The sequence below is a fragment of the Onychostoma macrolepis genome, chromosome 09 (genome assembly GCF_012432095.1).
Source record: "Onychostoma macrolepis isolate SWU-2019 chromosome 09, ASM1243209v1, whole genome shotgun sequence".
Taxonomy (NCBI): Eukaryota; Metazoa; Chordata; class Actinopteri; order Cypriniformes; family Cyprinidae; genus Onychostoma; species Onychostoma macrolepis.
Window position 1 is genome coordinate 25,673,395 of NC_081163.1, and position 24,552 is coordinate 25,697,946.

A 24,552-nucleotide genomic window follows, 5' to 3' on the forward strand; every position below is an offset into this window, starting at 1 on the left:
TGTGCATCTCATCTATGGTTAAATATATCATATAAACCAGTCACACTGCTCTCTGTCTTGTTATGCATATCAATTTCAGCCAATGAAAACCCTATATCAGTTGCTCATTAATCTACTTATTTTTGTGATGATGTCTGCTTTATGTCATGTCTGAATTGTGCGGACAGTTTATTTTGGGAAATATTTGGGGAAGTGCTACTCTGACTGTGAGGAGACAAAAGGAAAGTCAGCAACAGCATCGTTCAATATTTTATTTTTTATTTTTTTAGATGAATTTGTTTTTGTTCATACAATGAAAGTCACTGGGGTCCAAACCATGTCCGTTGTGTTCCACAGAATAAAGAAAGTCATACAGGTTTGGAGCAACATGAAGGTGAGTAAATAATGACAGACTTTTATATTTGATATTATTATAACTTTAAAGTGATCTTTTGACTCTCAACACAAGTGTGTCTCAGTTTATCAAATGAGCTACATTAATTCACAAGGCAGAGAGAAATTAAATCAGTGTAAGGTAACACTTTACTTTAATGTGTCATTGTTACACGTTACATGTGCTTACTAATATAATAACAATCAAATATGCATAATTACATGCAAATAACCCTAAACCAAATCCTAATCCTAAACCTAACCATATAGTAAGTACATGTAGTTAATTAATATTACTCAGTACCTAAATGTTTATTTACACTGTAACAATGACACCTTAAAATAAAGTGTAACCCAAGTGTAAAAAATGGTTATTTCTGTTCAGAACGGTATAGCTGCCATATTTCTGTTATGGAGAAATTACACAACTGAATGTGAGACAAAAGTGTGAGAGGCATGAGAGTAGTTTTTTTTTTGTTGTTGTTGTTGTTGCTATGATTGCTATGCTTTTTTTGCTAAAATTGCTATGATTGAAGTTTAAAAGAACAAGCCCATGGTTATTTGAAAAGGCTTGTCTGAAGCCTGGCGATTGAATGCATCTTGGTAACAAAACACTTTCCTTACAATCAGTACAGTCATAAACCAGACACAACCAAGCACATGACAAAATACATCCGTGCTGATGCAGAAACAACCAAACCTTGGCAGTTCACAGTTCCGATAAAAGCTTGAAATCAGCAAAGACAGAATCTGCATAACATCATGATGGAATTAGCCACATACAGTAGAAAATGACAGCAATATAATGACTAGCACATGCATGTTTACTGCTGGTGTAGGCAGACACATCCGTAAAGCATGCGGCCTGTGATTTAAGCCCAGGGAAAAGACGTTGTCCTTGCATCAGTGGCTTGGTAAAGTGCTGAGTTTAATCTCAGTGAGAGCTTCCTGATCAGCCAGTGTTGTGACAGAGTGCAGGCTCTTTTGTGAAGCGTGGATCGCTGTAAATCTACAGCTCCTGCAACACAAAAGCTCAGCTAAGTGATGGGGGTGGGGGTACAGAACAATGAGGATGTCAGAACATTGGGACATCACTACATTCCTTCTCAGACCGCTCCTGCCGGTGACGCAGGGAATTGTGGGGGATCCCCCTTTGTTGTGGTTGCAGGGTGGTAAAATGCGGTCACTCTTGAGGTCAAAAGGAAAGGAGCTGAAAGGAAAGCAGCAAATTCTGCTGGATAAATTTGTGCAGACACTCTCTAGTGTACCATGCACTGAACACTGTCAGAATAGTTTTCTCATGTGACCATGGGCTTCATATCTGCCTCTGTTCCCAAGATTCCATGCATACTGATGGAAGAGCAAGTGTTAATGGAATGTTCAGAGTTTAATATAGGTTAAGCTCTATCGAATGCATGTGTTGCATACTGTCGATTACCGCATAAAATAATTTGGAAACGTCCCACTTTTTTACAGTCTTGTGGGTTTAAAAACAGAAACGTGAAGCTTTCAATAAAGTGCATAAATTCTTAAAAAAAAGGTTAATATATATTTTTTATTTTATTTATTTATTTATTTATTTTGCCCTAGTAAAAATGTAGTACATTTAAAATACATACATTTATTTCATACTAAGTAAATATAGTTTAAATCTATTAACATATTTACATAGTTCCACTTTAGCACAATAAAATATACTAAGTATATTTTTAGTTGGACTTCAGCACTTCTTCTGCACAGTTAAAGTGCATTAAGCACAAAATAAGTGGTTCAAATTTAGAAGACTTTAAGTATACCAGTTTAGTATACTAAAAGTACTATTGCATGGTTTTTTTATTAGGTACATAAATATGTAGATGTATTTGTAGTATACTTAGCATGATATAATTGTATTTCAAATACATTTTAGTATATTTATTTTTCACTATGGTACTGAATTTCTAATTATTCTTCACCAATGTAACCGCAAGTTATTTTCTTGTATTCTTGTGCTAATCATGTGGAAGTTACCACAATGTTTATTGAGGCAAAATAAGGCATGTGAAAGGCACAATAAATGTTGTTTTGTAACCAACATAATGCCACAGGTGACACGTCCTGCAACCGAAAATAAAGACGAATTTTAAGGTTTACTTTGGATAATGATAAAACATTTCAGGAACATTTGTAATGCAAAACCATGCATTATTTAAAAATGAACAAATACTTATAAGACATACTAAAAAGCAGTAGAATCTGTAGTACCTTTGTGGTAGGTATATTGGATATTACTGTACATATATATCTAATTATCTATTATATGTGTAAAAATCCAGGTTTTGTCATTTAACATCAACTGACATGAACACAAATCAAATTATAATAGGTTTTTGTCCTGTAAATCCATTTATATTATGGTAACACTTTACAATAAGGTTCATTAGTTAACATTAGTTAACAACATTAGTTAACAACATTAGTTAACAACATTAGTTAAAATGAACTAAGAATGAACAATACTTCTACAGCATTTCTTAATCTCAGTTAATGTTAATTTCAGCATTTACTAATGCATTATTAAAATCACAAGTTGTGTTTGTTAACATTAGTTAATGCACTGTGAACTAACATGAACTAACAATGAATAACTCTATTTTTATTAACTAACGTTAACAAAGATGAATAAATAGTGTAATAAATGTATTGATCATTGTTTGTTCATGTTAGTTAATACATTAACTAATGTTAACAAATGTCACCTTATTGTAAAGTGTTACCTATATTATTATAAATATAATATAATATTCACACATAATATTTCAGATACTTTACTGTCAGAATGCATAACTAGTGCTTTATCATTATCACTGTTTCTTGTTGCCCTTCTGTTTTTCACTGACAGTCATGTTTTACTGTATTAACACATCAAAGATAAAAGCAGTTAAACTGAAAATAATGCTTTATTTATAATAATCTAAAACTAACATTATAAAACTTAAACTAAAATGCTGTATTCCTCTTCACAGTCAACAATAGCAGTTCCCCTTACACTCTTAATCAAACTTACTCTCCTTTCTCTGCTCTGAGTCAACACCGGCAGTTAGTTGTGTCTATGTGAGCTGTAAACAGAGCAAAACAGCATCCTGTGCAAACACCAGATTTCTTGACCCTGCTAGATTTCCTCAACAGCAGTAACTGGGCTGAACAAACATTAACTAGCTGTGTACTTTCTAATTTGTCCCGCTCCACACATGGTCAGCATGTTTGAGTAACCTGCCGGAATTTAACCACAGGGTTTGACGCTTAGGGCAGGTTACCACGGAGATGAATAGCTCAGTGAGGTCTGGTGCTCTCTGCAGGACGTATGAATATGCAGTCTGAAAATAATGAAATTACATTTAAATATGCATCAGTGCAAGGAGTTTGAGGACCTAAAAATAACTACTACAACAACTACTTTACCTGCTATCTAAGCCACAAATTAGGAGTTTATTGGGGGAAAACTCTTAGTTAATAGTAAATGCTGTATGTATTCCCTAATCTAAAGTGTTACCAATTAAACACAGAAGTCTACTGATTCAGACAACACACATTTTGTCAAATAACATCCTTTGACATGACTGCAATTATCAAGTAGATGTAAAATGTTTTCTTACCTCATATATATATATATATATATATACACACACAGTGTATATACATACACTCTCTCAAAAATAAAAGGGTATATTCCAAAAGGGTAGTTTTGCAGTGATGCCATAGAAGAGCCATTTTTGATTCCCTGAAGAACCTTTCAGTTCCTTTTAGTTCTTATATGATCCATTTCGAAGAACATTTAAAAAAATCTAAAGAACCTTTTCTGTATTTGAAAGGTTCCATGGATGTTCAAGATTCTTCATGGAACCATCAATGCCAATAAAGAACCTTTATTTTTTAGGAGTGTATATATATATTTCCTTTATATTTTCATACTTAGAGATTTACAACTTCTACTGTCAGCTCAGGAAGATGGTGCTCATGTATAATATTAATTTCAACCCTCTAAATCATTTCTAATTGTTTAAACTGACAACCATCCCTACTTTACCCTGTTTGTAAAGCAATCTTAAATGAGCTTGTAACGCATAAATGAAATGTTATTCATAGAAATTGATTTATGGGGAATTATCTTACAAGCAGAGACTAGTGCTATGTGGCTAGACTACATTTGTAAGGCCCCATCTTGTGTTGTGATCTTTGTATTGAGTGTTGGTCTGCAGGAGGGATCAGTAGCCTGACAGACGGGTCACAGCTCATTAGTGATGCACACAAGTCATATCCTAGACTTTCACCCCCTAAATATCTCACACAACTGATACCGTTTAGCATCTGCTCATTACAATTGTGTATCTTCACCAGTGTTGGGCTAGTAACTCAAAGAATGTAATATATTACTCATTACTAGTTACTCCGTTCAAAAGTAATATTGTTACTTTACTTATTACTTTCTGGCAACAGTAATTAGTTACACTACTAATTACATTTCTGTTGTGTTCAGCATTTTATAGAGAGTTCTAAAAGTGCGTGCACGTGCATGAGTTGCGTGCGTGAGAGAGAGAGTGAATAAAGAAATGAGGCATCCGTTCAAGCTTCCGTGTGGAACTGAGTTCTTTAGCGTTCAGTAAATTTAAACATAACATTGGCGACGAGGATGGGATTCGGGCGCATCTGGTCCAGGGGTACTCATTTCACATGGCACTTAATCAAACCTTGTTGCACTACAGGGCTAGCCAGCACAGCACCACTCAGGCTTCACCTGCTCTGCTCATGCTTGGCCGGGAGATGGAGTTGCCCCTAGACAGACTCAGAGCACAGGGCTTGTCCACAACAGTAGTAACTGGCTCTCAAGCAGCAGTCAAAGTGGCTGTAACTACAAGCCAGGGGCGAATGAAGGATAACTTCGATAAGAGACACAAGGTCAGGCGTACTAATATCAAGGTACTGGACTGGGTGCGAGTCCGCAGACCTCACCGTAGCAGTAAAATGGCGCTGCTTTTGGTCTGAACCTCACCAAGTGGTCCGTCAGTTAGGATCCGCCACATTTCTGTTAAGCGATGGCTCACGCTGGCATGCTAGTAGATTGCAGAAAGTGCCCATCCCTCTTACACCAACAAGAGGTCAGCCCAACGCAGGCGCAGCACAAGGAGTCAGTTCCCCAGTCCCACAACTAGAACCAGTACGGCCATGGACGCACCAGGCACCTCAAGGTTTCCAGTTTAGGGAGCCCCCACGACAGCCAGGACCGGACCCGCCACAACTCCTGCCAGCAGATGGTGCTCACCCTCCTCAGCCATTGCTTGATATTACCCAAAATGGTCAGGAAATGCCCCAGCAGGCGGTTTTGGGAGGCAGACCAGTTCGGGCAAGGTCTCGTCCTGCCCACTTGGAAGATTATGTCACACACTTTCATGCATAGGGGTTATATGTTTTTCTCTTCTATGGTTTGAGTGCCACATTGAAACTTGTTTCATTAAGTTCATCAAGTTCTAGGGAGGGGGGGGGAGTGTTGTGTTCAGCATTTTATAGAGAGTTCTAAAAGTGCGTGCACGTGCATAAGTTGCGTGCGTGAGAGAGAGAGTGAATAAAGAAATGAGGCATCCGTTCAAGCTTCCGTGTGGAACTGAGTTCTTTAGCGTTCAGTAAATTTAAACATAACAATTTCTTTTTCTTCACGCCCGACATAAGTTGGAACTGTGTATCTTCCACATAAAATTCTTCTAGAATGTTACTAACAACATATTTCTGCTTCATCATTTGACCAAAATCCACATTGGATCGCAGTCAGAAGTTATTACACTCAATAGTGACTGATAGTGACATTCAAGTAGAAGTGTTGTATTAATCTCATTAATTGTCATGTGTAGCTTGAAGCTAATTGTAATTTCTCCATTACCCATATACGATTATATACTGTATCATTATGTATTTTATCAAATCACATAAGTTTGCAAGAAACTGTTTAATTTTCCAAAAAGATGTTTAACTATGGTAATATAATGTCCCACATGCTGATCAGAGGGATGTGGGTTGGATTTAATGCCAGAGTAATGTAAAGCCACAACTTACACAACAGTGTTCAGATCATCTTTTTTCCTGACAAAATCAATATAATGCAATATTTCTATCTGCTGAATGTAAGCTTTTCCATATTCCAAGCTTACCTGCTGTATTGGGGACATCACATGCATGTGCGAGTCATGAAAATTATGAAAATATATCTAGGAATTATTTGATTGTTGGATTTTAAATCAGCGGGGATGAGGCATCAAAAGTAACTAAGTAACTAAGCTGTTTTATGGATGGTAACTAATATTATTACTGAAATCTTAGTAATTAGTTACACTACTAGTTACTGCAAAAAGTAATATTACAGTATCTAAGTTACTAGTAACTAGTTACTGCCCAACACTGATCTTCACATCTACAGGTGTCCAGAAATAGCCTGTAAGTAGGACCAAGAAATGAAAGATGGAAGATAATGAGAGGAACCAAGACACATTGGGAGCTTTGAAAACAGTAAAAAAAAACAAAAAAAACAAACAGTGTATTTAGTCTAGAACTAGGGATGTGCATCTCTATAACTGAGGCCAATGCGATACGCATCTCAATGCATAGTCAACGATACAATACATTAATAAATGCAGGCTACAAATGAAGTAGCTACCGATGCAATGTGATACGATTTTACGATCTGATTCTGATTTGATTCAACACAATGTGATTCAATGCAATACGATGCAATGGAAAAAATAAATATATATATACAGTGAGGAAAATAAGTATTTGAACACCCTGCTATTTTGCAAGTTCTCCCACTTAGAAATCATGGAGGGGTCTGAAATTGTCATCGAGGTGCATGTCCACTGTGAGAGACATAATCTAAAAAAAAATCCAGAAATCACAATGTATGATTTTTAACTATTTATTTGTATGATACAGCTGCAAATAAGTATTTGAACACCTGAGAAAATCAATGTTAATATTTGGTACAGTAGCCTTTGTTTGCAATTACAGAGGTCAAACGTTTCCTGTAGTTTTTCACCAGGTTTGCACACACTGCAGGAGAGATTTTGGCCCACCTCCACACAGATCTTCTCTAGATCAGTCAGGTTTCTGGCCTGTCGCTGAGAAACACGGAGTTTGAGCTCCTCCAAAGATTCTCTATTGGGTTTAGGTCTGGAGACTGGCTAGGCCACGCCAGAACCTTGATATGCTTCTTACAGAGCCACTCCTTGGTTATCCTGGCTGTGTGCTTCGGTCATTGTCATGTTGGAAGACCCAGCCTCGACCCATCTTCAATGCTCTAACTGAGGGAAGGAGGTTGTTCCCAAAATCTCGCAATACATGGCCCCGGTCAGTGCAGTCGCCCTGTCCCATGTGCAGAAAAACACCCCAAAGATGATGCTACCACCCCATGCTTCACAGTAGGGATGGTGTTCTTGGGATGGTACTCATCATTCTTCTTCCTCCAAACACGTTTAGTGGAATTATGACCAAAAGTTCTATTTTGGTCTCATCTGACCACATGACTTTCTCCCATGACTCCTCTGGATCATCCAAATGGTCATTGGCAAACTTAAGTCGGGCTGGATATGTGCTGGTTTAAGCAGGGGAACCTTCCGTGCCATGCATGATTTCAAACCATGACGTCTTAGTGTATTACCAACAGTAACCTTGGAAACGGTGGTCCCAGCTCTTTTCAGGTCATTGACCAGCTCCTCCCGTGTAGTTCTGGGCTGATTTCTCACCTTTCTTAGGATCATTGAGACCCCACGAGGTGAGATCTTGCATGGAGCCCCAGTCCGAGGGAGATTGACAGTCATGTTTAGCTTCTTCCATTTTCTAATGATTGCTCCAACAGTGGACCTTTTTTCACCAAGCTGCTTGGCAATTTCCCCGTAGCCCTTTCCAGCCTTGTGGAGGTGTACAATTTTGTCTCTAGTGTCTTTGGACAGCTCTTTGGTCTTGGCCATGTTAGTAGTTGGATTCTTACTGATTGTATGGGGTGGACAGGTGTCTTTATGCAGCTAACGACCTCAAACAGGTGCATCTAATTTAGGATAATAAATGGAGTGGAGGTGGACATTTTAAAGGCAGACTAACAGGTCTTTGAGGGTCAGAATTCTAGCTGATAGACAGGTGTTCAAATACTTATTTGCAGCTGTATCATACAAATAAATAGTTAAAAATCATACATTGTGATTTCTGGATTTTTTTAGATTATGTCTCTCACAGTGGACATGCACCTCGATGACAATTTCAGACCCTCCATGATTTCTAAGTGGGAGAACTTGCAAAATAGCAGGGTGTTCAAATACTTATTTTCCTCACTGTATATATATATATATATATATATATATATATATATGCAATTCAGTATGGTACAGATAGTTTGCTTTTATTTCTTTGGTTCAGACAGACATAAAATAAAGCATCAACAGGCATTGACATTTCCCAACTGCACAGCATTAATGACTTTATGAACTGCTTTAATTCTAAGATCGATACTATTAGGGATAAAATTGTAACCATGCAGCTGTCAGCTACAGTATCACATCAGATAGTGTCCTATATATCCCCTGAGGAACAATTCCATTCATTCTCTACTATAGGAGAGGAATAATTGTATAAACTTGTTAAATCATCTAAACCTACAACATGTATGTTAGACCCTATTCCATCTAAACTACTAAAAGAGGTGCTTCCAGAAGTCATAGATCCTCTTTTGGCTATTATTAATTCGTCATTGTTATTAGGATATGTTCCCAAAACCTTCAAATTGGCTGTTATTAAGCCTCTCATTAAAAAACACAACTTGACCCCAAAGATCTAGTTAACTACAGACCGATCTTGAATCTCCCTTTTCTGTCAAAGATACTAGAAAAGGTAGTATCCTCACAATTATATTCCTTCTGAGAGAAAAATGGTATCTGTGAGGATTTCCGGTCAGGATTTAGACCGTATCATAGTACTGAGACTGCTCTCATTAGAGTTACAAATGACCTGCTTTTATCATCTGATCGTGGTTGTATCTCTCTATTACTACTACTGGATCTTAGCGCTGCGTTCGACACTATCGACCACAAAATTCTTTTGAATAGACTGGAAAATTTTGTTGGCATTAGTGGAAGCGCATTAGCATGGTACTTATCTGACCGCCATCAATTTGTAGCAGTGAATGAAGAGGTATCATATCGATCACAAGTGCAGTATGGAGTACCTCAAGGCTCTGTACTAGGGCTGTTACTTTTCACGCTTTACATGTTACCCTTAGGAAATATCATCAGGAAACACAGTGTTAGCTTTCACTGTTATGCTGATGATACTCAGATCTATATTTCTTTGCGGCCCGGCGAAACACACCAAATTGAGAAACTAACGGAATGTATAGTCGATATAAAAAAGTGGATGACGAGTAATTTCTTACTGCTAAATTCTGAAAAAATATGATTAAATTTTTTTTTAATTATCGGACCTAAAACTCCCACATGCAATAACTTAGAACACTGTCTAACACTTGATGGCTGCTCTGTAAATTCTTCGTCATCAGTTAGGAACCTAGGTGTGCTGTTTGATAGCAATCTTTCCTTTGACAGCCACGTTTACAGCATTTGTAAAACTGCATTTTTTCATCTTAAAAATATATCTAAATTGAGACCTATTTTGAGACCAAAGTCAAAATGCAGAAATGTTAATTCATACATTTATGACCTCAAAGTTAGATTATTGTAATGCTTTATTGGGTGATTGTTCTGCATGCTTAATAAACAAACTCCAGATGGTCCAAAATGCAGCACCTGGAGTTCTTACTAGAACCAGGAAGTATGACCACATTAGCCCGGTTCTGTCAACATTGCACTGGCTCCCTATTAAACGTATAGATTTTAAAATATTGTTAATTACTTATAAAGCCCTGAATGGTTTAGCTCCTCAGTACTTGAGAGAGCTCTTATTGCATTATAGTCCTCCACGTCCACTACGTTCTCAAAACTCTGGCCATTTGATAATACCTAGAATATCAAAATCAACTGCAGGCGGCAGATCCTTTTCCTATTTAGCGCCAAAACTCTGGAACAATCTACCTAACACTGTTCGGGAGGCAGACACACTCTGTCAGTTTAAATCTAGATTAAAGACCCATCTCTTTAACCTGGCTTACACATAATACACTAATACGCTTCTAATATTCAAATCTGTTAAAGGACTGTTAGGCTGCATTAATTAGGTCAACCAGAACCAGGAACATATCCCATAACACCCGATGTACTTGTTAATGGATGCATCTACACTAATATTAGTCTGTTTCTTTCTTGTCCGAGATCACCGTAGCCACCCGATCCAGTCTATATCCAGATCAGATGGTCACTGCAGTCACCCGGATCCAGTCCGTATCCAGATCAGATGGTGGATCAGCACCTAGAGACGACCTCTACAGCCCTGAACGTCAGCGGAGATCAGGACACCTAGATGAGCCCCAGAGATCCCCAGTGAGGACCTCGTCACCTAGACAGCCATCGGGACAAGACCACGGGAACCAAATGAGTCCTTTACACAATCTGACTTTGCTGCAGTTGGAACAAACTGCTGGTTCGTCTGGTCAGAGTAGAACTAGCCCCGCTGATTGAGCCTGGTTTCTCCCAAGGTTTTTTTCTCCATTCTGTCACCGATGGAGTTTTGGTTCCTTGCCGCTGTCGCCTCTGGCTCGCTTAGTTGGGGACACCTAATTTCCAGCGATATCGTCGACTTGATTGCACATATACTAATTAAACTGAACTGAGCTGGACGATGACATCATTGAATTCAATAATGAAATGCCTTTAACTGAAAATTGAGTGTTTAATATTGTCATTTTACATTATTGACACTATTTTCCTATTTTGATATTGGAAAGTTGCTTTGACACAATCTGTATTGTTAAAAGCGCTATATAAATAAAGGTGACTTGACTTGACTTGACCTGTGTTTAGTTAATTATCTTGTTGGTCTCCATTCATTTATACCCTGTGTTCTCCCCAAGTTCCTTTGTCCTGTATTACCTTTAGTTGATGTGTTTGTGGTCGTGAGTTCTCCTGGTAATTTTCCTGTTTCCTGGTTTATGTTGGAATTAAAAACAGTTTATGTTGGATTTCTCCTGTGTCATGCGCATCTCTACAGCCACACCATTACAGAATACAGGACCAAAAAATACAAAGATGGACTCAAAGCAAATGGAGGCAGAGGAGCGTCTATTTTCCATTCGTCAGGACGGCTGGGCTCTGGAGCAATATGTTGAGGACTTTATTGAACATGTTCATTTTGTGCCCTGGAGCGATGGCACATTTAAAGACTCTTCTGGATTGGACTGGATGATTATCTTTTCTGTCAGGTAGCTGCAGCTGCTACCACAGATACTCTCATTCAGTATATAGACCATGTGTTGTGGATGGAGGTTCTCCTCTCACAGTTTGTGAGGTTGAGGAAAACACCAACTCTTGTCATTCCTGTGCATGTCTGTCCATAAGTTTGTTCCAGAGTCCACTACAGCCCATGAATCCGCTCCAGAGTCCACTCCAGAAATTAAGCCTGAGTTCTCTGCTCCAACGTGCTGCTCAAAGCTCCTTGATATGGCGCTTCATCCAGAGTTCTCAGCTCCTATCTTCTCTCAAGAGTCCGCTCCAGGATGCTCTCAAGAGTCAGCCCCAGAGCTCGCTCTAGTGTTGGCTCCAGTCCCAGAGGTCGATCCAGCGTGCATTTCAGAGCTCCTAGATATGGCGCTACCCCCAGAGTTTTCTGCTCCTATCCTCACCCCAGAGTCCACTCCAGAAAGCCCTTCTTTGTCTCCTGAGTCTCCTTAATCTCCGCTGGTCCCATCCAGCCCTCCATCGTCTCCCGAGTCTCCTTCATCTCCGCTGGTCCCGCCCAGCCCTTCATCGTCTCCCGAGTCTCCTTCGTCTCCGCCGGTCCCAGCCAGCCCTGCTCCTCCAGAGCGCCCTCCAGACTCCCTCCGGGTGTTTAAAGACCTGAAATTAAATATATCCGTGGCCATAGTGGCTGGGCCGAGGTGTCAAGGCCACGGAGCCTGCTCCACCGTGGCCTCCCGAGCTCACTGATCCGCTCTTAGTTCCTGGTTTTCCTTATATGGTCATTTTCCTGTTCTTGTTTAGTTTGATTGCCTTATCCTATGCACCTGTTTTTAGTTAATTATCTCGATGGTCTCCGTCCATTTATACCCTGCGTTCTCCCCAAGTTCAGTTGTCCTGTATTATTTTTAAGTTGATGTGTTTGTGGTTGTGAGTTCTCTTGGTAATTTCCTGTTTCCTGAGTTTAAGTTGGAATTAAAGACTTTATGTTGGATTTCTCCTGTGTCGTGCGTATCTCTACAGCCACACCGTTACACTAGGCCTAATTAACTGACTATTTAACAATATTTACTTACTATAAGGTTGGGGTTAAAATTATGGGTTTAGTTTAGAGTTAAGTAATTATTCATAATTTATTGCTGTAGTAATTACATGTGTAACAAGAACACTGTAAAATGAGTGGGTAACACTTTACGGTATATTAAGGTGTCTTTGTTACATGTTACATGTATGCACATTCAAGTAACCCTAAGTAATCCCTAATCCTAACCATATAGTAAGTACATGTAGTTAATATTACTCAGTACTTAAATGTATAATTACACTGTAACAAGGACACCTTAAAATAAAGTGTTACTGAAAAACAGTGTTTTTAGATTGTACTTACATTGGATGTGCATGCAGGTAATTGCATCTGTAATTACACTGTTGACGGTACTCTAACCCAAAGCTTACCGTCAATTCTACCCCTATCTAATCCTACTCGTATTCCAAATGCAACAGAAGCAAATGTGGATCTTGCAAGAGTTTTTCAGAGTGACATGCAAATCAATCATGAACAGCCTTAGTATTTTTGAATCTATTTAAAGATAATAAATGACACCCTCATGTTGGGGGTTGTGAATAATTGTAATGCCCCTGAGTGCATTGTGTTCATTGATCTGCAGGATGTCATCCATAGACATTCTAGCTCTGTCTGTCACTAAACAAACACAGTTCTCCATATGGCAGATGATAAACTTATTCAGAGATGTCTACATGCTGTCTGTCCTGACAGTGTATCTCACTTTCTGTGGCACTTTAAGCAATCAGTCTTCTGTCCATACAGAACGATGGATATCAAGGTTGAAAACTGGTGAGCATTGTGATGATAACTGCATCAAACATCCAGCAAACACTCTAAATAAATAATTAGGCCTACATTTATAGGGACAGTTACCCCTCCCAAAAAAATCATCTCTTATTTACCCTTATGCTGTTCCAAATCTGTATGAATTTCTTTTTATGTTGAATGTAAAAGAAGATATTTTGAAGAATGTTGGTAACCAATCAATTGCTGGTTGCCACTGACTGCCACAGTGTGGAAGAATAATATGCAAGTCAATGGGAACCAGAAGCTGTTTGTTTACCCACATTCTTCAAAACATCTTCTATCATTATATTATTATTAATCTCTTTAAGACTCATGTATTTGAACTGCATGTAAAATTTCCACCCAATTGTATTGCACATTTTACACATTATTACACACAAACTAATGAACTTAATGTGATGCATTTGTAAATCATACATTAATGAAATGAGTAAGAAACAGGTAAGATTTCTGTAATAGTACTAATAAACCGAATGTGTTTCAAATAAACAATAACCAGGTTTATTGTGTTCCACAGCTAACCATTTTTAACCATTTTCATACAGCGAAAGAAATGGTAACCTGAAGTGGTAACATCTAATTTAACTGTTTTTTTTTTTCCAAGTCAAAATTATATTTTATTATGAATCAAGGAAGCAATTAAGGTAAGGTAACGATTGCAGGTTACCAATTTACATGCACTTTTTTTTTTAAATTAAATCAAAAAAATTTGTTTCACAATGAACAGATTTATGCTGATTCTATGTAATGTGTATTTTGAAAATATGATTAATGAAATGTAAATATACATAATAATGTGCATAAAAATAAATCTTACCTGTTTCATTTATGTATGACTGACAAATATTAGGATTATTAGTTTATTTATAGTAAAACTGTTTAATCCAAATGGATGGACATTTTGGACACCAATTCTCACCATTGACTAACTATTAACTATGACTTTTGCCTCAGTAAACTCTTAATTTGCTGCTTTTTAATAGTTAAGATAGGTTTGCATTCTACCTATGTTTAGGTATGGGGTGGATTAAGGGATCTAGAATATGGTCATGCAGAATAAGACATTAATATGTGCTTTATAAGTACTAATAAACAATAAACAAATACTAATAAGCAACTAGATAATAGTGAGAACTGGTCCTCAAAATAAAGTGTTACTGAAATTGTATATGCAATTCAGTGCATAAATCTTAAATTTAGGCCTAAAGATTTATTTAGTACAGATACTGAGTTTCTGTTGATGCATTTGACAATTATCAAGATCATTAAAGGTGAAGTATATGATTGTTTCCTTAATGGTGGTGCTGAATTTTGTGTTGCAAAAGTTGTGGTGTAAAAGTTAAGATGTGCATGTGCTGATGTGTGCTCATTTAACTGTGTGTAAAGGCAGCTACTGGAGGAAGAACAGGGCTGTGCTGGACTTGATTTATACATCACATGCTCTGCTCTCTGGAGCCATTAATGTGAACCGGGGCCGGATTTCGCTTGGCAGACTCTTGCACCTCCCCCACTTGTTATCGATCCTAGGATATTTAGGCTTGGTGCTCCAATAATGAAAAAAAAAAAAAAAGTAGAAATCCTCAACAGTTCTAGAGAAGAAAGCATAATGGGAAACTGTGAGGTTATCCCACTGATTGAAGACAATTCACATAGCTTGTAGAGTCTATTTGTGGTTTTGTATATCCTGCATGCTTTATTTGATGCTTGTGATTGATGATGACTGTAAGCGCGGTGTTCACCTTTGCCCCTCACTACAGTACAGCCTCAACACTGATTCGCCCCTGGTGACTGATGAATACCTAATGAAGAACTTTAAATGCTTTTTAATGTTTATTAAGCATTTATTAATGCATTCTACACAGAACCACAAAAGTCCCCTTTAATCATTTGTATAGTTAGAAATGTTAGTCTGCTTTACAGTCCAGTGTAGCTCAATTTTGACTTATTTTGAACACACAAAACATACATGGGATGATATTCATAGCTGTCATTTCATCAGAGGCGGAGGAGCAGAGCAAAATTGCTGAACCAAGTATGCAGGCAAGCATATAAATGTTGGTACCTTTAAAAGTGCTAGCTTTGTTTGCTACTTAAAGGTTTATTATAAGATACTTGGTCACACTTTATGGCCTTGGTGGCCTTAACTACTATGTACTTACATCAAAAAATAAGTACAATGTACTTATTGTGTTCATATTGCATTGCAAAACACTTTTGCTGCTATTGAGGTGGGATACGGGTAAGGTTAAGGACAGGTTTGGTGGTATGGGTAGGTTTAAGGGTGGGTTAAGGTGTAAGTGATGGCTCAACAGTGTAATTATAAATGTAATTACAGAAATTAATTACAGATGTAATTACATATAGGTATTTTTAAAAATATAAGTACAATGTAAAAACATGTATGTACACGATAAGTGCATTGTACCAAATGATTAATTTAAATGTAAGTACATATTAGTTAAGGCCACCTAATATAAAGTGGGACCAGATACTTAAATAGGTATATTATCTGTCATGCTTTGCTCTATTCTATTAAGAATTCTTCTTGAGTAAACATTTTATTCTAAATATTGCTATTTAGGAATTTCCACCATTCCAAGTACATTTATTGGGTTGAATTACTGTGCAAATTAGCATACAGTCATCGACACATTGGCAAACTTCATATAAATGATAGAAAAATAGCAACAAATTACAGAAAAAAAAAAAAAACTAACTGTTAACCATGGGATGGGGCTGTCTGATTTGCAACTGTGTCATTCTCAAAATGTGTTGACAAATATGTCCCTTTTGGTATTCTATAACCAATTTTTATAAAATATTGATTCTTTTTTTTTTTTTTTTTTTGGTAGAATTTGCCTGGTGCCTAAAAATCTATTGTCTATCAGGAACAGCACTTTTGTGACAGGTCCCCCCCACCCTTTCTTGGGCAGCATAGTGCATGTTTAAACAACAACAACAAAAAACAAAAGTAATTAATAATCAGCTTTAATTATATGTTTTCCTCTTAATCTTATGTCAGTAGTGTTATCAATGCTAAAAACTAGAATTTTATAAAGAACTAGTGTAAAATTTTAAATTAAAGTACTTCCAACTTCAAAGGAAGAGGAGGTTGTTAAAATATTACTGCTTTCCCCACCACACTGTAATGGAAATCAATTTACTTTAAATTTTCACTTGGTTAACATGTACAATCGCTGTTTTATTGTTTAATGCCCATGCAAATCATTTATGTTTATTTAATGGTGTATTTAATCCATCCAAAACAAAAGAAAAACTGGAGCACAGAGCTTCTAGGAACAGAATTCAACCCACACCATTTGTAAACAGCAAACTGAACTGAAAACGCAGGGCATTAAATACACAGAAGATGAAGAACTAAACAAGGGACAGGTGAGCATAATCAATGAGAACGAATTATTAACTATGACAACAAATGGAAAGCAGAAATAAATGACAGAAAGAGCTGAACTGAGACGTAATAATACTGTCTAATCACTGCATGGTGTTAAAAGCTTTGCTTGATGCATAAAATAAAGTTGAAAATCAGAGAGTCGACATTCTTGAGAATGACCCGGTTGCTATGAGACAAGGTTCTACGGTAATTCAATAGAATCTCTTTTTGTTACACAATCCAAATCCCCCCCAAAACAAACAAACAAACAAACAACAAAACACGCGCACACACACACACACACACACAATGAAGAACAAATAAAAAAAGGGTAAAAAACAGTATTAGCAAGGTGCCAGCACACCTTTTAGACTGAAAGAGTGTAATGCACTGACTGTCTGTGTTTTTGAGCTGAAGTGGGGTGTGAATAGAGAACGAGGTCAATGTTCTTTATTGTTGTGACTACAATGCATGAAATCACAAATAACAGAATCCAATCTCATCCTTATCTGTCTCTTTTGTCTTTCCAAACTAACAACTCTCTAAAAGACACATCAGAGTATGAGAAATATAGAAAGCCAAAGGAGAGCCATTCTAGCATAGTGTCCTAAATAATTAATGAGCTTTTTTTATGATTGATAAAACATTTATGATGAAGTCAGTCCATCTGCAGGATTTCCAAACAGATGAATTTGTGGCCACCTTGGAGTCCAGATGAAGTGACCACCACCATTATTTGTCATCATTATTCACACTTTTTTTTTCTCTGAATCTCTGAATAAAAATATAAAAAACAAAGCATTTCTTAAATTATGCGGACATTTTAAAACCAGCAGAATCCCAAAATCCTCACACAGCTGTGAATGATCTGCTGTGGATGGATGCCAAACTTGTGTGGAATCAGCATGAATAGTCCTGAAACCGTAATGCAACAGAGAGTGTCGATTTTATTATGACAGCATGATTTAAAGGATCATATTCTGCTAACTCAACCATAAATACGCAAAGCTTTGACATCAGCCGGTATGCCACCTGCTCCCTGCCTCATCTTGTTATTTGCATCTGATTGAACAATGTGTCAGCTGGCCTGCACTGCCTGGTGCAACAGATCTCACAAAACTGTTATGTGCATGACAAACTCACAGTTGCATGGATTGTAAACCCTGTAAAGTGGTGTCAATAGAAATTGTCACCTATATGCTTTTATACGTACATTAATCTGAAGTAAGCATGGTGAGTAATGAAATTAATCCTGAGGAAACACATACTATATAAAAATGTATTTTTTGACTGTGGACAAATGCATATACATTCAGTTAAAGTAACTTGGCATACTCACTTAGAGTAACTTACTATACAGCACATTCAGGGTGCATGTCTTGAGTATGCATGCTTTTTATGAATTAAACCCATGACTTGGCTTAATCATAGGAACCCATAACAAGTGTCTGCCAAATAAATAATGACCAAACTGTGATGTTAAATTACAACCCCAATTCCAGAGAAGTTGGGACATTTTGTAAAATGCAATAAAATTAAGAATCTGTGATTTGTTAATTCTCTTTAACTTTTATTTCATTGACAAATGTACAAAGAAAAGATTCCCAAAGTTTTCACTGACCAACGTAAATGTATTTTGTAAACATGAACAAATTTTGTTTTTGACGGCTGCAACACATTCCAAAAACTTGGGACAGAGGCAAAGTGAAAAGTGAAAAGGTTATAGAATATCCACGTTAAACTGTTTTGAACAAACAGTTCACAGTAAGCAGGTGAATTGGTAATAGGTCAAAGTATCATGTTTGGGTATAAAAGGAGCATTTCAGTCTTTACAAAATCACATTTCAGAATGCAAAATTGCAAAGAATTTAGGTATTTCACCAAGTAAAACACATAATATTGTGAAAAGATTCAGGAAATCCAGAGAAATCACAGTACATGTAGGGCAAGGCAGGAAACCTCATTTGAATGTGCTTGACCTTGAGCCCTCAGACGGCTTGCATAAGAAACCGTCATGCTGCGGTGTTAAATATAGCTACATGGGCTCAGGAGTACTTCAGAAAACCACTGTCATTTACCACAGTCTGCTGCTGCATCAAGAAATACATCTTGAATATCTGTTACTCTAAAAGAAAGCTATCCATCAATTATATGCAGTGATGCTGCCGGGTTCTCTGGGTCAGAGCTCATCTCAGATAGTCAAAAAGACAGTGGAAATGTGTGCTGTACTCCAATGAGTCCACATTTCAACTTGTTTCCGGGAAAAATGGATTTCGAGTTATCAGTCCCAAAGACCAAAGGGACCATTCAGACTTTCATTAGCAACAGAAGCAAAAGCAAACATCTGTCATCGTATGGGGGTGCAGCAGAGCAAACGGCATGGGTGACTGGCATATGTGCGAAGGTACTATTGATATGGAGGCATATACTGGGATTGTACAGAGATATGCTGCCATCAAGATGATGTCTTTCATGGGAAGTCCATGGTTATTATATCAAGGTTATTATTATATGCCAGGTCTCATTCTGCATGTGCTACAACAGTCTATGGTTTCATAGACAAAGTGAATATGCTAGACTGGAGTGCGTTTCCCAAAAACAACTAACGACCATAGTTAGCTAACAATGCTTTTGGGAAACGCACCCCTGGCCAGCAGATCTGTCTCTTATTGAAAATGTATGGCTCATCATGAAAAGGAGAATCAGACAACAACAATCACAGACTGCTGAGCTTCTGAAGTCTTGTATCAAGCGAGATTGGACAAAAATTTTCCTCGCAGAACTTTAACAATTAGTATCCTCAATTCCTAAACAATTAAACATTGTAATTAAAAGGACCGTTGATGTGACACAGTGTTAAACATGCCTCTGTCCCAACTTTTCTGGAGCCATCAAAATCAAAATTTGTTCATATTGACAGAATACATTTACGTTGGTCAGTGAAAACTTTGGAAATCTTTTCTTTGTACTTTTGTCAATTAAATAAAAGTTAAAGAGAATTAACAAATCACAGATTCTTGATTTTATTGCATTTTACAAAATGTCCCAACTTCTCTGGAATTGGGGTTGTATAAATTAAAGTTACACTGATTGAGACTGTTCTTTATTGTAGCTCTTCAACTGCATGTCAACACCCTCCTCTCTGTATATGAAAAGCTCACCTCACAAGCCTCTGTTTGAATATTTACTCATCACACAACACATTACATATGCTGTCTGTCCTGACAAACAGCCTCTGAACAGAGTACTACGTGCCTCTTGGTTAATGGTTTGTTCTCATTCTGCTACTTGTTAAGCTTCTTAAACATATCATAAGCCCAGGAACCACAAAGACTGAGATTCTCAACTGGAAAATACCCATTAACCACAGTTAGGGGCCACCAGTCTGTGAAAACACTATCAAAACAAGGTCCTGTTACACATTTGCTGTATGAATATAAATATGAAAATTCAGCTGTGAGTATTTGATGACTACATCTCAACACTGCTAACAACATCAACCAGTCTAAAATGCGAACAAGAATGTGCTTCAATTGCACATCTCTGTTAAAACTCTAGTTAGCAAAGAAAAAAGTTGTTTGCAATGTTTACAGAAGAGACTGTAAACATGCTACAGTTAAAATATGTTAATTACCTTTGACATTTTCTCTAAAACTTAGTTTTTTTGCAAGGAAAAAATATGAATTACCATATATTTTTCTGTGAAAAAAAGTAAAAGGCTGTTAAAACGAAGGATATATATAATTAGCATTATATCATTTAGTGAAATATGCTGTAAAACATAGGATACAGACAACAGTATGCCATCCCATAATGCTGGCAACCACAGCTGCCATATTTTTTACCATAAATTTAACAGGACATTTTTTACAGTGTTCGCTGAGTTGAGAAATAAACTCATGCATCTACTTCCTCCTTGTCTATTGAAAATAGATTCCCTTACTGAAACTTGATCACATTTCTGGATTTTCTTCATTGCAAACAAGCAAGAAAAAAACTAAGATATTCATACATCTTGAGAAAGTTAACAGATACCACAGTGACACTGCTGTTAATGCTGGTATCACCTTGTGAGAAGACATATCAAACCACTGGCTCATTTCCAGCTTTTACACTTGCTGATACAGATGCTGACCTCAGCATTTCAGAAAAGAATGCACTTAGATATGAGTCAACAGTGACACCAGAGACAATTTTAGGCAGGCAGATCACTATAGCAACTAACTGAATGGTCCTTGCAAACACAACAAGGGACATCAGCAGACTGGATTAGACCGGAAAAAAAGTGCTTGCTCTTTAACAGAACGTGACCTCAATCCATCTGTATGAGCAAATGTATAACACTTAAAGGAATATTCTGGGTTCCATGACAAATTCAGCCCAATTGACAGTATTTGTTGCACACTGTTGATTACTTAAAATAATAATAATTTTGAGTCATCACCATTTTTAATTTACAGTGAAGCACTTACAACGGAAGTTTTTTTTTTTAAGGGCAGAAATGTGAAACTTATAATTTAATAAAAGCACTTTAATTCATCTCTTAAAACTCAGCATCAAAGCTGTAGGCTACATTTGGATATAACTTTACACACAAAAGGTTAGAAAGTGATTTCATCACACTAAACCATGTGATCATATTCTTTATCTCTTTTGTGGTTATGCTTTTGAAACAGTAAGGATTTTATGGCCCTATTTACTGCCATTAAGTCCTTCACTGTAAACCAGATTTTTATAGACCACTAATTATATTCATATTCTTATGAACCAGATTATTGTCGTTGTTATAACCATTCTACTTTCTATTCATATTTGTATAGCCTTCACACAAACGACTGACTGTTGTGCAGTTGCATAGGCTACGTATAATAGCCTACTATACAAAATACACAAGAATTAAAACATTCAGTTTGACAAAGATATTCAAATATCATGCAATATAACATTTAGCTTATACTTATGCATATTAGGCTATGCAGACAAAAGTTTTGTAAATCGAACTATAAATCGGTGGAGTAGGCCTACAGACGACAAAAAGGAGCTGCTGTTCTTTTCATTGCGCGGAGAACAGCGCCACCTGCCAGCTCGCTGCTGTAACTGCTGCCAGGGTCCAAATACATTTCTGAATTTTAGTATGTTATGAATTTCAATTAGATCATTCTGGCGTTGATTGATTTGCAGAAACTAACAGTATTAATGACCTTAGCCGTTGCAATAGTAGAATGCGACAATTTCGTAGCTGAGCCCGAGTAGGTGAGAGCGGGGCACAACCTAACACTTTTTCACTTTCTCAGTTGTGCAAGGGGTTCAGAGTATAATGTTTTATCCACAGTAATTTCACACTTGTCTAGTGCAAATATGTCGCTTTGTTTCATAATTACAGCGTATATGTTTTTCTTTATTTACCCTCAAAAAATGGAAGTGTAATGTGACAACATGCCCCATAGGTGGGGTACATTGTAACATCTGAGGGGCAAGTTGTAACATGACCATATGACAGCGTAAAATGTTATCTGATCTAATGAAAAAAAACATACAAGACAAACTGAAATATGTTGTCAATAAAATTAACTTTTTCAAATAAAATAATGGAGTTTTTTAAGAATTAAAGATAATCTGATTTTGGAGTTTGAGTTTTGAACACAAACCTACCGGAAGGAAGTCATATAATGTAATTAATATTCATGAGCCTCAGGATTAGAGGGATAAATCCGCTTCCTGGTGGTCACCACACTGGATGTGATCCCGCGCACTGTCAGTAGAGGTGCTGCTGCTATTTAAATGACCTTTGGTAATCTGTTGCTGTGATGAGTGGGTAAACAAGGCAAATTATTCAGATCTCAAATCTTTAAAAAAAAATTTTTTTAAGTGAATTCAAACTCCGATCCATTGTTTTCGACGTATTAAACTGGTTAAAAGGGATTTATAAAGAATCACTGCATACTGTGTCCGATCGGATAGCTATAAATAATTAAATCTGTGCATGTGTCAAAGGGACAGTTTTCTGATTGTTTGGACATATTATTTAATTTCCATTTATCATTTTATTTAGGCCTATGGTTTTTATTTTATTTTTTAAATTATTTTTTATAGCCTATTCTAAATGTTTTCTTAAATAGCCTACGCAAAGCCCTTTCAATAAATATTCGATGTGTATTAAATGTGCCATATGAAACACTTGTGTAAAATCAATGATGCATGCAACATGGAGATTCAAGGTAACATAGCCAGTATTAGGCTATAACTTTTAGTTGGCTTATAGTTGGAATGTAGTAAACCCGCACAATTAAATATAGGCCTATTTTTTGATTATTTTATGCAGAACATTGTATTAGGCCTACATTTACACGAACACATACGTACACAATGCTTCTTTCGCTGTTCAATATTTTATCTTCAGATATCCACATGCGGGTCAGAGCGCCCGAGGAGACGATTACCCATGCAGCAGTCTGAGGCCTTGAGTGATCCTGCAAATAAGCAGGATATTGAGTTGGCCAGTAACGAGGCTTCACCGTGTTGCCAGTATTGCGGAGTGCACAGTAGCCACGGGAGGTAGAAGCTGCACTTCAATCAATCAATCAATCAATCAATCTATCAATCTATCTATCTATCTATCTATCTATCTATCTATCTATCTATCTATCTATCTATGTATGTATGTATCTATCTATCTATAGACAAATCTATTTAATCTCAGTTACACTTTAATCTATTTAATCTACAGTTTCAGCAACAATAACGCTACTGTTTTATTTATGTATTTATTCATTTGTTTGTTTGGTATTTATTTGGCTTATATAGCCAAATATATAGGCCAAATATGGCCTGTATAGCCTATACGTAAAAGAGTGAGTACAATAATGAAACCAGCGAATTCTGTAAAATTGGATGCTGCCAGCAGGTTAGCACTGGTGTAAACTGGAGGATAAGGGATGGACTGGCCTTTATTTTACTGTCGATATATATTATTCTACTACTTTCTACATTATCTAGACACTTTATTTAGCCAGATAATCTTAATCAACTTCAAAAGCATTTGTCTAAAATGATAAGATACTTTATTTGTAGAATGATGTTTAATAGGACAACAGCAGTAAACTCAGAAAAATGTGGTATTTTGACCGACAGGTGTCGCAGCAGGTCAGGATGCCATGCATACCATGTAGAAAAGAGCTGCTCCGTAGTGTTTTTTAAGACCTAAACAAATCTGAAGTCTAAAGTCTAATTGCTGGGTTGAAATCATCTCTCTATTTTAAGAAGAAACATTGCAACGTGTGCACTTCCATTGTATTTGCTTTCCAGGCATGCAGCAATTTGGTTTTGCGCGTTAAAGGTAACCCATCATCTGTAAAAGCTCCTGAAGCGTAGCCTAATTCAAACGCAGCCAACTGTGCGCGTTGGTTTAAACGTTTAATAATAAAACAACATACGTTATAGCGATTCACAGAAGAAGTCCATGTATTCAGTATATAGACCTATACGTGAAATATGAATCAAAGTTTCATGACGGTTTTAATTTGAACACGCTATATTAATGATAGCCTACGTTAAGC